This window comes from Chiloscyllium punctatum, chromosome 26, assembly GCF_047496795.1.
Source record: "Chiloscyllium punctatum isolate Juve2018m chromosome 26, sChiPun1.3, whole genome shotgun sequence".
Taxonomy (NCBI): domain Eukaryota; kingdom Metazoa; phylum Chordata; class Chondrichthyes; order Orectolobiformes; family Hemiscylliidae; genus Chiloscyllium; species Chiloscyllium punctatum.
In genome coordinates this window covers 57380525-57393729 of record NC_092764.1, presented here as the reverse complement: position 1 = coordinate 57393729, position 13205 = coordinate 57380525, and the positions used below count along the sequence as shown (strand labels likewise).

Genomic DNA, 13205 nt, shown 5'->3' with positions numbered 1-13205 from the left:
GGCCTAGCACTCTCAACCTATCCTCGTATGACCGATTCTCCATTCCAGGCAACATCCTGGTAAATCTCTTCTGCACCCTCTCCACAGCTTCCACATCTTTCCTAAAGTGAGGCGACCAGAACTGCACACAGTACTCCAAATGTGGCCTTACCAAGGTCCTATACAGCTGCAACATCACCTCACGATTCTTGAATTCAATCCCTCTGCTAATGAACGCTAATACACCATTGGCCTTCTTATAAGCTCTATCCACCTGAGTGGCAACTTTCAAAGATCTATGAACATAGACCCCAAGATCCTTCTCCTCCACCTTACTAAGAACCCTACCATTAACCCTGTATTCCGCATTCTTATTTGTCCTTCCAAAATGGACAACCTCACATTTGACAGGGTTGAGCTCCATCTGTCACTCCTCAGCCCAGCTCTGCACCATTTCTAAGTCCCTTTGCAGCGAACAACAGCCCTCCTCACTATCCACAACTCCACCAGTCTTCGTATCGTCTGCAAATTTACTGACCCACCCTTTGACTCCCTCTTCCAAGTCATTAATAAAAATTACAAACAGCAGAGGACCCAGAACTGATCCCTGCGGAACTCCACTTGTAACTGGACTCCAGGCTGAATATTTACCATCTACCACCACTCTCTGCCTTTGACTGGTTAGCCAGTTCTCTATCCAACTGGCCAAATTTCCCACTATCCCATGCCTCTTGACTTTCCGCATAAGCCTACCATGGAGAACCTTATCAAATGCCTTAGTAAAATCCATGTACACTGCTCTACCCTCATCCACATGCTTGGTCACCTCCTCAAAGAATTCAATAAGATTTGTAAGGCAAGACTTACCCCTCACAAATCTGTGCTGGCTGTCCCTAATCAAGCAATGTCTTTCCAGATACTCAAAAATCCTATCGCTCAGTACCCTTTCCATTACTTTGCCTACCCTCAAAGTAAGACTAACTAGCCTGTAATTCCCAGGGTTATCCCTATTCCCTTTTTTGAACAGGGGCACAACATTCACCACTCTCCAGTCCCCTGGCACTACCCACATTGACAATGAAGACGAAAAGATCATTGCCAACAGTTCTGCAATTTTCTCTCTTGCTTCCCGCATAATCCTAGGATATGTCCCGTCAGGCCCAGGGGACTTGTCTATCGTCAAGTTTTTCAAAATGCCCAACACATCTTCATTCCTAACAAGTATCTCCTCGAGCTTACCAGTCCGTTTCATACTCTCCTCTTCAACAATACGATCCCTCTTATTTGTAAATACTAAAGAAAAGTACTCATTCAAGACCTCTCCTATCTCTTCCGACTCAATACACAGTCTCCCACTACTGTCCTTGATCAGACCTACCCTCATTCTCGTCATTCTCATGTTTCTCACAGGCGCATAAAAGGTCTTGGGGTTATCCTTGATCCTACCCGCCAAAGATTTTTCATGCCCTCTCTTAGCTCTCCTAATTCCTTTCTTCAGCTCCCTCCTGGCTATCCTGTATCCCTCCAACGCTCTGTATGAAACTTATTTCCTCAACCTTATGTAAGCCTCCTTCTTCCTCCTTAACCTCCCTTGTCAACCAAGGTTCCCTCACACGACCATTTCTTTCCTGCCTGACAGGTACATACATATCAAGGACACGTCGTATCTGTTCCTTGAAAAAGTTCCACATTTCAACGACATCCTTCCCTGACAGCCTGTGCTCCCAATTTATGCTCCTCAGATCCTATCTTGCAGCATCGTATTTACCCTTCCCCCATTGTAAAACTTGCCCTGTTGCACACACCTATCTCTCTCCATAACCAAGGTGAAAGTCACAGTTTTGTGGTCACCATCACCAAAATGCTCAGCCACTAACAAGCCCATCACTTGTCCCGGTTGGACAATCTACATACTGAGTTAGAAAAGCTTCCTGGACACACTGCACAAACACCGCCCCGTCCAATCTACTTGATCTAAAGAGCTTCCAATCAATATTTGGGAAGTTGAAATCGCCCATGACTACTACCCTGTGGCTTCTGCACCTTTCCCAATCTGTTTCTCCACATCTCTGCTGCTATTGGGGGGCCTATAGTAAACACCCGACAAGGTGACTGCTCCTTTCCTATTTCTGACTTCAGCCAATACTACCTCCAAAGGCAGAACCCCCTCGTACTGCCTTTCTGCAGTCGTTATACCATTTCTAATTAGCGTTGCCACCCCCTCACCTTTTTTTACCACCCCCCCAAATCTTACTGATTAACATCTGTAACCAGGAACCTCCAACAATCATTCCTGTCCCTCTTCTATCCACGTTTCCGTGATGGCCACAACATCGTCGTCCCAAGTACCGATCCACGCCTTAAGTTCACCCACCTTATTTCTGATACTCCTTGCGTTGAAGTATACACACTTGAGCCCATCTCTGTGTCCGCAAGTATTCTCTGTCAGGGCTACCTTCTCCAGAGCCTCCCTACATTCTTGGACATCCTGAAAAACAGCTAACCTACTTGCTGGACTACAAGTCCAGATCCCATCCCCCTGCCAAATTAGTTTAAACCTCCCCAAAGAGTGCTAGCAAACCTACCTCCCAGGATATTGGTGCCCTTCTGATTCAGGTGCAACCTGTCCTGCTTGTACAGGCCCCACCTTCCCCAGAATGCAGTCCAATTGTCCAAATACCTGAAGCCCTCCCTCCTACACCATCCTTGCAGCCATGTGTTCAACTGCAGTCTTTCCCTATTCCTTGCCTCACTGTCGTGTGGCACCGGCAACAACTCAGAGATGACGACTCTGTCCGTCCTAGCTTTTAGCTTCCTGCGTAACTTCCTGAGCTCCTGAATGACCTCCCCACCCTTCTTCCTACCTATGTCGTTGGTGCCAATGTGCACCATGACTTCTGGCTGCATACCCTCCCCCTTAACGATTCTGAAGACACGGTCTGAGACGTCTCGGACCCTGGCACCTGGGAGGCAACAAACCATCCGAGAGTCTCGCCCATGTCCACAGAACTGCCTGTCTGTCCCTCTAACTATAGAGTCTCCTATAACTAGCGCTCTCCACCTCTTCCCCCTTTCCCTTCTGGGCCTCAGAGCCGGACCTCGTGCCAGAGACCCAGTCACTGCAGCTTACCCCTGCTAGGCCATCCCCCCTCAACAGTATCCAAAGCGGTATACTTATTGTTGAGGGGAACAACCACAGGGGATCCCTGCACTGCCTGCTTCCTCCCCTTCCCACCTTTAACTGTTATCCAGCTACCTCTGTTCTCTGGCGTAACTATGTCCCTGTAGCTTCTATCTATCACCCTCTCAGCCTCTCGAATAACCTTCAGTTCATCCAACTCCAGCTCCAGTTCCCTAACGTGGTCTGTGAGGAGCTGGAGCTGGCTGCACTTCCTGCAGGTGAAGTCGGCAGGAGCATCGGTGGTCACCCCTACCTCAAACATCCTGCAGGAGGAACATTCTGTGCTGCCATAACTCTACACTTAGTCTCCAAACAAGAACGCTAAGTCGCTTACCTGTTCAGCCGACTGAGACCTTTTTTTAAGGATAGAGGAGGAGGGAGGGTGAGAGATACTACACGTGTAGTGTCTCGGGTTCCTTCTCCACTCAAACTTCTTACCTTCCCAGAAGCTTCTGTTGACGACTTCCTGGTTCCCGCTCCTAGTTGAAAAAAAAACACAGACTGCGAAAAGAAAAACGTTAATTTAAACTGGTCTCCGCTTACCTTCCGGCTCCCCTCTCTGTGCGCCCGCTGTAGCACTGAGGCCTGGCCCAAGTACTTCTGGTTATTGGCAATGTGGTGGCAGCAGCAGAGCTGGGGGTTCCTGGTTACTGGGAAAGTGTAGGTTTAGCAGCATCAGTAAAGGGTGCCCAGTGACAAAGAGAAGGCATCTAAAGTGTGGCATCTCCTCTATTGGTGAGTCTGGTGCAGGCGTTAGTAAGAAGGTGAAGGCCTCTCAGATACTGGAGACTAGGTGCTGGCTTATACTGGGTTGGAAAGACTGTTACTCTAGAAACATTTCTTTATTTTTCTATTTTTTTTCTAAGAATTTGATTTTCAAGAATCTGTACCTAGGTACCTTTGTACCGAAGATAGCACTATAATGTGATGACTTGTAAACTTTCACTGTATTCACTTGAGTACATGTTATAATAAAGCTAGTTCAAATTGTTAGAATCCATTAATAGGACTTTTGGAAAGTAAAAACAATTAATCAGAGTCAGCATGGTTTTATGAAGGCTAAATCATGTTTGACTAACTTATATGCTCTTGTTCAGTTTCTGTCTTCATATTTGAAATTAAATGGCAATGGCAGAATTTAAGCTGAACATTCCTAAACATATAGTTAATGGTATTATTGATATCGCGTTCTGTATGGAGAGTACTAAAAATATAAAATGCATTCAGCATTGTCCTGAAGAATTGTGCTGCATCGTTAGCTGTACCCATATGCAAGCTTTTCCAGTAGAACTGTACCTGGGAATGTGAAAAAACAGCCTAGGACTGCTCTTTTACATGAAACATGACAAATTCTACCCAGTAATTACCACCCCATCAGTTTACTTTCAGTAAAGAGATGGAAGTGGTTGTCAACAGGCTCAATGGTAGTCTGCTCTCTGGTGCTCGTTTTGGGCTTTGAGGGTCACACAGTTCCAAATCTCATTGCAGCCTTGGCTCAAACAAGGGAAAAAAGAGAAGAACATCAGAGGTGAGGAAAGAGTGACTGTTTTGATGTTAAGGGCAGCATTTAACCAATTGTGGCATTTAAGTCCCCTAGCAAAACTGGAGACATTGGAAAGCAGAATGAAATTCTCTGCAGGTTGGAGCCATATCTAGCAATAAGAAGAATGGTTGTGATTATTGGAAATCAACCATCCCTGTGTCAAGACATCAGTGCAGGAATTCCCTGTGGTAGTTTCCTAGGCCCAAACATCTTTAGCTACTTCATCAATGACCTTGCTTGTTATCATGATGTGAGAAATAAGAATGTACAAAAATCGGCAAACAGTGTTCAACACTTTCATGACTCGTCAGACTGTTATGCAGTTCACGTTCATATCTATAAATTCCTGGACAATAATTAGACCAAGACTGATAAATGACAAATAATATTTGCACCTCAAGTGCCAGACACCAACTATCTCCTGCCAGAGAGAATACAATCATCTCCCCATTACAACGTAATTGCTGAATCCCCAACACTGTGGAGGTTACTATGGCCAGAAACTAAACTTGAGCTGTGTCTGTATCTACAGGAGCAGGTCAGAAGATGGGAATTCTTTGGCAAGTAACTTTCCTCTTTACTCCCTGTGCCCTATTTACCATCTACAAGGCTTAAGTCAAAAGTGTTATAGAGTACTCTCTACTTACCTGGATGACTGCAGCTCTAACAACATTCAAGAAACTTACTCCATCCATCCTAAATTAACTTACTCGATAAGCACCCCATTACCTACCTTACGCATTCATTCCTTCCACTACCTATGTGGCAGTGGAGTATGCTGTGTTAAAGATGCACAGCAGCAACTTGCCAAAATAAACTCTGATGTAAAGCCTTAATACAAGAGATGGTAGACAAATAAATTAGCTGGAATCTGTTGAAGCAGATTTGAAAGACAGTTATTTGAAATTTTAGAGAAAAATGCTCAAATAATCTGGTCAAACAAATCAGTCCTTTTGTAAGGTTTGGCCCTATTTACCTATATTTTCTTTCCTTTCCTGAGATGCATTAGTATTGCTTTTTTGAGCTCATAACCTTTTTTTACTATTCAATTGCAAAGTAATTAGCTAAAATTCTTCAATATCCAACTGTAGTTCTGGTTATGTTTAGCAAAGGTTGTTAAAAAATCTATTTAAAGAAAACAACAAAACTAACTCAGAACACCTAAGTTTTAATTTTTGAGTGTTAGTTATAACATCTGTTTTGGTAACAGTGTTGAATTCTTGCATATTTAAAGGATTAAAGTTTAGTATAATGATAAACTTCAAGTATTTTTAAATTACCAGAAAATAGTGCCTCACTAATGACAAGGGTTTTGAATTTCCTTATAATTTATTTTTCAGTCACATCTATTGTCTATTTTCCAAATAGCATGCATCAAGGTTTATGTTAATTATCTGCAGCTGGGGTATATGCAAAGTGCTGGTGTTATATTCTTTTCATCTATAACATCCGTATTGTTACAGGGAAGAAATTGAAATGAATTCTATAACGAGTAAAGATGTGCAAGTTAAGTGAATCAGCCAAATTACCCATGGTGTTCAGGAGTGTGTAGGTCATGGCGGGCCAGTGTGGACTCATTGGGCTGAATGGCCTGTTTCCACACTGTAGGGGTTCTATAGATTCTACTATGAGGGCTGTTTTGTGACTTTGTTCTGTTTTACACAACCCCATGCCAACTAAAGTTATTCTGTCAAATTCTTGTTGCGATTTTTCCAGACCACAATAATAGGAGGTCAGTCAGCAGTGCACTAGATAACTCAAATGAATCTTAGAGTTAAAACAGCACAAGGGCACAATAGGTTTAGCTTGTCAGTATAATCTCCCAGAGGATTTTAAGTAACGTAAGTAACAGCTGGAACAAAAGTTACATTTTCATCTTCAACATGAGCTAAAATTGTTGGATTTGATGAGTAAACAATGTGATTTTGATGGAAGGTATGTTGCTTGTGAGAATTTGCAAGACATCTGTGGAAACAACAGTTGGCATTTAAATGGGCCCTTGAAAAATAGGAAATGAGAAATAAATGGAACCTTAGGAAAAGGATTATCCAAGGAAAACCCTTAGCAGAAATTGATACCTCAAAATAAAAAGGAAGCCTTTGGAAAAAAATACTGGAGGATAAGTGAAAAGAAACTAGACAATTACCTTTTTTTTTCATTGTTGTGTCCTGGCATATAAGTTGTCATTGAATGGGCAGCACCTTCCACCTCTTTGAAAGATTGCTGGTGAACCATCGCTTGAACCAGCCTTTTTGATTTTATTGCATCCACAGTGCTGTTAGCTGGGGACTTTCACCCAGTGACAGCAAAGGAACAGCAATATATTTCCAAAATCTGGATGGTAGTGGAATACAATTCTGCTGCTATTGTTGGCCTACAGGATGCCCAGCTTTGAGTTTCTAGATCTGTTCTGAATCTATGCCATTGACCATGGTGGTTGTGCCATCCTCATTGTGGAGATGGGACAGATTCTGTAAGGATTTTGAGGTGGTCACTTCAGTCAATACTGTAAAGGTCATATAAACAGGTGGATTGGTGAAGATGAGATACAGAGTGTATAATCTGTGTTGGCTCTGACACCACCACCGACATGCCCAGTCAGAACTGTGTCCTTCAAGATTCAGCCAGCTTGGTCATCATTGGTGCTACTGAACAACTCTGCAAGAAGGTCTTTTGAAGTCCCGATTCAGAGTACATTGAGACTTTGCTATTCCCCAGTGTACCTTCTAAGTGTTGTGCAAGATGGAGTACTGATTCATTAGCTGAGACTGGTAGGTGGCAATCAGCAGAATTGTTTTCTTGCCAATGTTTGAAGAGATATATTAAGAATTCCCAGAGCCAGTCCTATGAACTGTATGTCATTGTGCCATAGTTGCTAGTGGGTCTGTCCTGTTGGTGGTCAGGACATTGTGACAGCGCTGGAGGGTTCAGCTAGGGCTGAGAAAATGTATCTGTATGGCGCCCCTAGTGGAGTTGGGCATTTTTGCCCTTGACACAGTTACACATCATGCATCTGACTATTACAAATAAAGCTTGGCATCACAACATTCCTTGGTTTGATTGTTCAGTTCAAGGAAACTGAATTTTACCATTAAAATAAATATAAATATTGTGACAAAGAAATCTGCCAGAGATAATGACAGAGGGAAATGTTTCAGTGTTCAAATCATAATGGACTGCAGTGCAATCACATTCCTTCTATAATGTGGATTTCAGAAATGTCCACCATTCTCTAGTTGTGGGCTAACAAACATCTTACTTAATTCCAACTTAACCTGCTAGCTCTTAAATTCTGTGCCATAGCTACTAACGGCAAGTATCCCATATGTCGCCTTAACCATTTTATCTACTTGTCCTGCTACCTGAAGAGACCAGCGGACATGAACTCCAAGGACCTCCAATCCTCGTTTCTTCCAGTGTCCTACAGTTTGTTATGTATTCCCTTGCCTTGTTTGCCTTGCTCAAGAGCATCACCTCCGTTATCCGGATTGAATTCAATTTGCCATTGATCAGCCTATCTGACCTATCCCCTCTGCATCTTCCTGTAATCTAAAGTTATTCTCTTCATTTCTTAACACCACACCAATTTTCATACCATCTACGAATTTCCTGATCAACCCTCTTACATTCAAGTCTAAATTGTTTATATATACCATGAACAGCTAGGGCCATAACACGGAGAACCTTGTGAAACGCCATTGGACACAGGCTTGCATTCACAAAAATACCTCTCAGCCATCAGTCTCTACTTCCTGTCACTTGGCCAATTCTGGATCTAACTGGCCAAATTTCTTTGGATCCATTGGCTATTACCTTCGCTGTCATTCTGCCAGGCAGGATCTTACAAATAACCTTGCTGAAGTTCAAGTAGTACACCAAATGCATTGCCCTCATCTACACATCTGGTTACTTCTTTGAAAATTTAAATCAATTTTAGTCTGATATAACCTCCCCTTAACAAAACCATGCTGATTATTTTTGATTAACCCCTGCATGCCCAAGTTCTGAATAATTTTGATCCTTAGATTGGTTCCAATAGTTACTCCATCATTGACTTTAAGTCTGCATTTTTGTGGTTTATGCCTTCTTTCCTTCTTGAATAATGGTAAAACTGGCAGTTTTCCAGTTCTCTAACACCTGTGGCCAGAGAGGAATTGAAAATTTTTGCCAGCACCTCTATTTCCACCCTTGTCTCATGCAGCAGACTGGATACATTTCATCTGAATTTATCTACTTTGAAGCCTACTAGACCACTCAGAACCTCCTCTCTGTCTATGTTAATTTGTTTAATAATATCACAATCCTTCTCCCTTATTTTTAAACCCACATCAGCCCTCTCATTAGTGAATATCAACACAAGAAGTATTCATTTACAACCCTGCCTACGTTCTCTGGCTCCATGCTCAAATGACCAATGTGGTCCTGTTCTTTCCCAAGTTATTCTTTTATCCTTCATGTACTTGTAAAATAACTGAATTTTCCTTTATTTTACCTGTCATTATTCTTTCATGACCCCCCCCCCCCCCCCCCAACCTTTGCTCTCCTGATTTCTTTTTTAAGTTGCCCCCTTGCACATTCTGGATCCAGTCAGGCTTCTTCTGTTTTGAGCTGTGTATCTTCCATAAGCCTCCCTTCATCTCTTTATTTGCTCCTGTATATCTATTCATATTCAGGGTTCACAGGATTTGTTGGTCTCACCCTTTATCTTTATTGGAACATATTCTGCTGAGTAATTAGGAATGAAAGGCAATATTTAAGGCTGGTGAATTGGTAACTGGCATAACCTAAGAATTATTACAGAGGAAATGGGGAAGCTTGAAGAATTCTTCTCTTACAGGATTATTGTAACTCATGTAATTTAAAAGGAATTGGATTCCTTTGAAAATGTAAAGGAATACAAGCAAAAAACAAGATATAGCATTAGAATGAATTGTTTCAGTGGAAGAAAAAACACGTGATCACAAACTGGCTTTTGTTGTTGCTTTCTTTGCTCATAATTTGTATGATTCTGTGAGTAATACGCAAGACAGAGAACAAGATCCCCAGAACATCTGAGGCCACAACCAGTGCTCAGGACCCCATGGACTTACCCACTTAACTTCTAGAATGGCAGCACCATCCACTCTGACTCTGGGACTTGACCAGAATCAGCCACTTATCAAGCTAACATGTGAGATGCACTGGCCTGCAGGTGAGATTGAAACAAGACCTCCCTCCCCAGCATATGCCAAGCAAATGTCCAAGATATTGAAACAAGCTGGATGAACATAAAGCTACACTCATCCACCAAAGAAAGTTAAGAAACTGCTGTGTGCTCTGTTTTACAGAATCTTGGCTCACTTCTGTTTCACCTGGCTGTGCCATACAACCCGAGGACTGCATGGTGTCCTCTGGCAATGCAAATGATCGGGGAGTCTGCCTCCTGATCAACACCTCTTGATGCCCTACTGTGACGATCATGGCAAATTAATGCTCCCAGACCTAGAATATCTAATAGTTAAGTGCTTCTCTACTAGTTACCATGGGAGTTTACTCCTGCTATCCTGACAATCGTTTACATCCCATCCCATGTGGAAGTGAAGAGCACACTTGATGAAATATACACCATCACAAATAGCCTAGAGAAAGAATACCCTGAGGCCTTGTTCATCCTAGCCCATGACTTCAACCAAGCCAGCCTCAAGAGTGTGCAACCAAAATACTACCAACATGTTTCCTGTCCCACCAGAAGTTCAAACACCTTGGACCTTTCCTAAACGTACATCAAATATGCCTATCGCTCCAAACCCCTCCAGCATTTTGGTAAATCAACCATAAGGTTGTGCTTAAACGTAAAGATCCAGCACAGAATGTTGGACAGTGCTAGTCTGAGGTAATGGACAAGCTCCTACACGACTGCATGGAATCGGCGGTCTGGTCCATGTTTAATAACACAGCAGCCAACTCAATGAGTACGCCACTATCATCACAGACGTCAGCAGTAAGTGTGTAGAAAACTCATGCCAAAGAAGTTAATCCTTGTATTCCCCAACTAGATACTATGGATGAACCAGAAGATCCACTCCCTATTGAAGTCCAGGTCTGAGGCATTCAAATTGGGTGATCCTGACTTATTCAGGAGATCTAGGTACAATCTTCACAAGGCCATCAGGGATGCCAAGAGACAATACCAGACTAAACTAGAGTCCCAGACTAATCACACAAACATATTGACTCTGGCAAGGCTTATATGATATAATAGGCTACAGAGTGAAGTTGAATTGCTGACAACAATACATGGCTCCAGATGAGCTCAGTGCATTCGATGTTCATTTTGAACAGAAGGTTAGTGAAATGATGTCACCTGCCCTGACAGCCTGGTGACCCGGAACCACAGATACTGCAACAGACGTCAAATTGGCCTGCTTGAGAGTGAACCCACGCAAAGTGACTGACCTGGATGTCATTCCGGCCATGCACTCAGATCCCATGTGGACCAACTAACAGAAGTATTTGCAGGCATCTTTAACCTCTCCTATGATTTGAGGTTCCCACCTGCTTCAAGAAGACTACTACAGGTCATCGTGCTATAATGCATGTTTCCTCCACGTGAATTGGCTATAATGTGAATGATGAAGTGTATAAGTTGTTTAGATAACACAAACTTTCAACGGAATAGGTATAGCACTTTTCTAATCGTGATCTTCCACAGTGGGATTTTCTATAGCAGTTTTCCATAGCACGATTTCTTTGGCATGAGGTTGCAGAGGAACACCACTGTCACATTATAGCAGAATGACCTGTATCATCCGGTGTCAAAGGAAAATCAGGCAACAAGTCGTAATGACTATTCCCTGGTGGCTCTAACACTAATGATTATGAAGTGTTCGAGAAGTTAGTATCAATACCAACCTCTCAGATTGCCCTGATCTACTACAATCCATCTGTTATTGCAATAGGTCTGTGGTAGATGCAATACTCATCTCCAAACTCTGAAGCCTTGGACTGTCCAACCCCATCTGCAGCTGGATCCTCAACTTCCTGACCCACAGTCTGGAATCAGTAAGGATAGGTGACAACACCACCTCCAGAAAAACCGTCAACATTGGTGCCATGCTGATGATACCACTATAGTAGGTTGGATCTCAAACAACAACGAGCCAGAGTAAAGGAAGAAAATAGATAACCTAATGGCATGGTGCAATGACAACAGTTTCTCCTCAATGTCAGTAAAATGAAGGTGCTGGTCATTGACTTCAGAAAGCAGAACAGAGGACACGCCCATGTCTATATCAATGATGCTGAGGCAAAGGCAGTTGAGAGCTTCAATTTCCAAAGAGTAAATATCACCAACAATCTATCCTGGTCTATCCATGTCAGTGCTGCAGTCAAGAAAAAGCACCTCTACTTTCTCAGAAGGCTAAGGAAATTTGGCATGTCCACAGTGACTTTTACCAATTTTCATAGATGCATCATAGAAAACATCCTATCCAGATGTGTCACAGTTTGGCTTGGCAATGTCTTTGCCCAAGACTGCAAGAAGTTACAGAGAGAGTTGTGAACGCAGCCCAGTCCATCCATTGACTCTGTTTACACTTCCCACTGCCTTGGAAAAGCAGCCCGAATAATCAAGGACTCCGCCCACCCTGGTTGTATTCCCTTCCACCCTCTTCATTTGAGCAGAAGATACAAAAATTTGAAAACACACCAGCAGATTCAAGAACAGCTTATTTCCCCTGTTAGCAGACTTATGAACAGCCCTCCCATGTATTAGAGTTGATCTTTTTCTGCATCTTTTCTGTAACTGCAACATTATATTCTATACTCTGTCCTATTACTCTGATGTACGTATGTAAGTTTTCTGGTTAGCATGCAAAACAATAATTTTCACTGTATCTTGGAACATGTGACAATAAATCAAACTAAGATATCAAAAGGTAAGTTTATGTAGAATTTAAAATACATTTAGAACTTACTTATGATAGATTTTGGCAAGGTGCTTTAGAAATTTGTATTTAGTACAATTAATTATGTTAACTCTCTGATATTGAGATTTGATACCACATTATTTGAACATGAATGTTCTCAGTTTGTCAATCCTTTTTATACTGACTTAACTATTATCAGTGCCGCATGTACCAAAATTGATCTTCATTTACTTGAGTTCATGAGAGAAAATATTTCTTTGCTCCCATTCCAGATCCCTCTTGAATAATTACTTGAAAGAACTTTCTGATTCACATGGTTCCATACCACATCACTCAGCATTCTTATCTATGTCAGAAAGTTAAATATTTACTGAATTACTAACTTCTTTGATTGTTGAATACTAAGTTTGATATCTCTCAGAAGATCCTCAATGCCCAGGTTAACACAATAAGGAAAGAAACAGTTGAGTTTCATTTATTGTTGTCTTCCTTGAAAATCACTGTCAGGTTTAATATGCTATATGCTGTACCAGATACAGAGTTCATGTTTTAGTTTTTCATTGCTTACATTATACATACTTAGAGTTTAGTTTGA

At 42.1% G+C, this 13205-nt stretch overlaps 1 protein-coding gene across 5 annotated transcripts in view; it reads left to right on the top strand.

Moving 5' to 3' along the window:
• Nucleotides 1–13205, top strand: part of plekhg4 (pleckstrin homology domain containing, family G (with RhoGef domain) member 4) — a 242182-nt gene that overhangs the window by 94479 nt on the left and 134498 nt on the right. The gene's annotated exons all lie outside the window — the stretch shown is intronic.